At 38.8% G+C, this 4,254-nt stretch overlaps 1 pseudogene; it reads right to left on the bottom strand.

Annotated features, from left to right (window-relative positions):
• Positions 1-270: 270 nt before the first annotated feature.
• On the bottom strand, positions 271-1,248 carry LOC149248844 (uncharacterized; annotated as a pseudogene).
• Between the last annotated feature and the right edge of the window lie 3,006 nt (positions 1,249-4,254).

Here is a 4,254-nt window from a genome sequence, read left to right on the forward strand (position 1 = left end):
TTAGCCATCCTAACATCTTCCTCATTTTCCTCTCCGTTGCTAGTATCATAACCTTAACTATGGTTTTCCTCTGCATGAATTGCTGGAACACCTGAGGTCATGCCATGAGTGTGTAGAGACTTATGTTCCTCTCTCCTTGGTCTAGGTTTGTACACATTTGTCTCTCGGTAATTGTTATAGGTTCATGCTTTAAATTCCTTACTGTTTTCTGTACATCTGTTTATCGGCTCTTACATATGGTATCAAAGGGTTGTTCAAACCCTTTCGACCTCATAGGCCCTGCGTTGTGGACTGTGTAAGCTTCACTATGGTAACCCCTACTTCTGGTTCCTCAAATGTCATCGTAATAGTAGAGAAAACCCCATCGTCCCAATTCCCAAATCTCCACTTCTGGACAAGAAGCTGGTCTTGCTGCAGATTTTGAATGACACCCGTGATGGCACCATCAAATAGAGAGAAAGAACCGCCAACCTCTCGGCTAATTTTGGCATTACTCTGAGTGAAACCCTTCCATCTATTCTCATCCATGAGAATGTCGAATATATCGCGAGGCCTGCAATGGAACTTCTCCGTTAGACGAATAGTCTTGAAACCCTCCTTGACAACCGGAGGGGGGAAAAAGGAATCTGTTTGCCTTCCACGCCTTTCTCAGGGAGCTTGGGCTTCGAGGGTTTGTCTTTGGATATAAGGACTTTGGATTCCAGTTCGTCTTTGGTGGGCCCTCCGGCCGTCATATGCTGAACGTATTGTTTCACCCTCTCTAATATGAGAGGCTTCCCATGGGCAAGAAAGGCCTGGCAGAGCTCCTCTACGTAGGGTGTGTCTGTATTAACAGAGATTTTGATCTCGGGGTCCTGGTCGGCATTCTCGTCAGCTAGGTAAGGCAGGTGAAGATTGCCGTCCATGGTGGCGAGGGTGTTGCCGCTCTCATCCTTGGCCTCGCCGCTCCATGAGATCGTGACAGTGAGCTCGTAGCCAGGAATAACCTTCCCCTTGTGGATATTAATGTAGGCCTCGCCCTCCACCTTGTCCACTGTGCGAGTTTTGATGAAGAAGAACAAATTACTTCCCTGGGCATGGCCATCGAGGACTGTGAGATCTTGGAGGAGATCGGAAAGGCGTCCCCTGGACCATTCTAGGTAGTCTTTCTCCACCCAATGCCAGTTATGAACGTTAGTCCCATCCGCTCGGTCGTCTACTATCCATCTCTTGTCGCCCTCTCCGAATCTCGCCATTGCTATACTCCTGGTTTTCCTTCTCTTTACAATTTCTTATGACACACTCGGAGTTGAAGAAAAACGTGGAACACGTGTTCATAATGGCTGGTGTTGTACGATCAGAAAATCCTACTGGATGTTGTCCCAAGAATGCCACATCTTGTATACCTGAACAGTGTGGTGACCATGGAAATTTATTCACTGCATATACCAGTAATCCATTTGCTGAATTCAATTTATTTGGAGACCCATTTGCGGCATATCAGGTATTCTGATGCTTGCCAAATTTCTAAACTTGCGGAAAATATTCAGATTTAATGGAAATATGATGCATGCCTGAATTTTAAACTCAAATTTTCTCTCCTTGTAAAAAATTTAAATTGAGTCCTCTAGTAATGAAATAAATATAATTATTATCTAAGAGTACAAGGGCAAGTGCTCTAAGAGAAGAAAAATGAGTGACTCATTAAAATCTTGAATTCCTTTTATGTCGAAGATTCAAGAGTTACAGCCAGATGATTTTCAATTTTTCAAATATTCATTCAGTTTATCGGCATCTGGGATGCCTTACTGGTAGTCTATTTCATCTGGGCAGGAGAAATGATAAAAATTCAGTTGCTTGTATGATATAAATGCTACATATTCCTCTCTGGTTCCTTCTCTGAAACAACTAAGGAATGAAAAATACGAATTTTGCAAAGTATTTCAACAGATTCAGTATGCTTCATTGTTATTAATAGCTACATATCTAAACGAGATATTTGATTGATAATAGTATCATTCATCCTGTAAAATTTCTCATACGTAAACCTATCAAGTTCAACAACTTTCTAAATATAGCAGTCTTCCATTGTCATTAGAAGGGGAACATCCAGTTCTAGTTTAGATGCTTTTCTCAAACAATGAACAGACTCTTCAATTTCCAGCTCCACCTTGGACGAGTGATGCACCAATTAGTGTCTTAAGTTACCCAAGTTGTGTTCTTTCAGTGTCTTTTCTCTCCTGGTAGTTGTTGATAGTATTGAATTCCTCTGCAATGCCAGCAATTACACTTGGTTGTGTATCACATAGTTGTAATTCAAAATTGCATATTTCTTCTAGTTTGCAGCCAATCCTACTCACAATCAACTATAGTAAAAGCAAATAATTCTACATGCTCTTAGAATCTTCACCTTCTACTATATTCATTTCTTGCCCTGCCTTTTGGTTAGCATCTACATGAACATCTTCATTGCTTTCTGTGCATTTATCATTTGATATAGCTAGCCTATTAACTTCAGCCATGAATGCCAATCTGATCAAATTCCTAATCATTTGGTTCAAATCAAGACCATTCAAAATGCCAGATTTATCAACGAGTTGAGTACTCTTTGCAAACCACTGACATCATAGCACCTCTCAATCTGATACAAAAATTCCATTCTTCTGTGATATGAATTTACTTGACAGCTGTTGCCAGAACAGGTATAAGATGGGCCTATTTATCAATCTTAAATCCATCATTCACTGCCATGTCCAAACGAATAACAAGAGTTGGTATTCTAAGAATAGGTTCTTGGATTCTAACAAGTTCATGTGTGTATGAAACAACACCATTAACGTTTCACTTTATCATCACACAGCTCACAACAGTGAAATCTCGATCAAACCAGGTGTGCCATAATCCACCCCCATACAGTTGAACACATATTTCCCTATTCCATGCTTATTCAATGATCGAAATGTGGCACTGCAGACTGATTTATTGGAGACCAGATATATTAGTAGCCATCGACATTTTTTGTTTGGTCTGAAAACTGTCCTTACTATTAAAATATCTTGTTATGTACTATCCATTTGCTATATTCATCATAAATAAACTGATCTTCTGTTTTACATTTAGAAAATTCTAAAACTTAACGTGATTTGGTTACATAATAGTTGTTCCATGTCTCTCTTCTGTTGTATTTGCTAAGGTCTTACCACTCTTATAAAAATTTAGGATCATTTTGTTAAGCATATACAAATGTGCAAGTCCTAGAGCTGTCTGAAGTAAAGCCTGATTGCAAATTTTCATTATGTGAAACCCTCTCAACACTGCATCCTCCTCTGCATATTGACAAGAATGTTTAGGATCTATATACTTGGTAATAGTGCCTTTTGTCCTCGGTCACTCGAATTTCAAAGTAGGATACTATAGAAACATTAAAAGAACCATTTTTCTACCTTGCCTGATCAATTGCAATATATAGGCCACTGACCTACATTTTATGTACAATTTGACTATTGATCTGAATTTACCCTTCAGTTTGACCCCAACCTACATTTATGGTATGGTAGACTGCTGAACTGTATCTCTTCTAGATTTTAATATGGTAAATTTCCCGGCTAAAGGTCAAATTGATATGGAACCAGAACAATCCTTCATTTATATATATTATAGGTTTAATCCATATCTAAGTAATATATTCAAAAATATAAATATGTATGTCCTTCTTTAAAGGTAATAGCTAGTTTGAGGTGTGATGGGTATGTTGCTGATGTTCATTATAACGAGGCATTTAACATTTTCATTTTGTGAATGTTATTTAGTAATAAATTTTAGATGATCTACCTCAGGAACTAATGACCATACACTTCTGCATTATTTCATATTTGGATAGAATACCCTGCATTAGGACAAGGAGGTTGCAAGACCACCCTCCTTGACCTCAGTACTAGTAAGATCTACCTAGCAGATAAAAATAGCAAAAGAAAACTATACCCGTTTATGAATGCGAAGCTGCAAAAGAAAATTATATGTTAAATTCGATTGTCTACCTCAAAATTATCATAGAATTTTATTATGTATACAAGAATCATTACAATGGTAAAGACATATGAGCGACGGTGACGTGACTGGGCAGCATCACCATCATTAATTCCACCATCGTCGCCATCATCATCCCCATCATCACCACCACCACCATCATCACCACCAAGACCTTTATCAACATCAATCGCCCCAGCACCAGAGTTGACCATGATAATGAACTCATTGGAAGCCTTATTGGAGACA

Source organism: Pinus tabuliformis, chromosome 7 (assembly GCF_031772625.1).
Source record: "Pinus tabuliformis cultivar Carrire ecotype Pingquan chromosome 7, CPIR1, whole genome shotgun sequence".
NCBI classification, from domain to species: Eukaryota; Viridiplantae; Streptophyta; class Pinopsida; order Pinales; family Pinaceae; genus Pinus; species Pinus tabuliformis.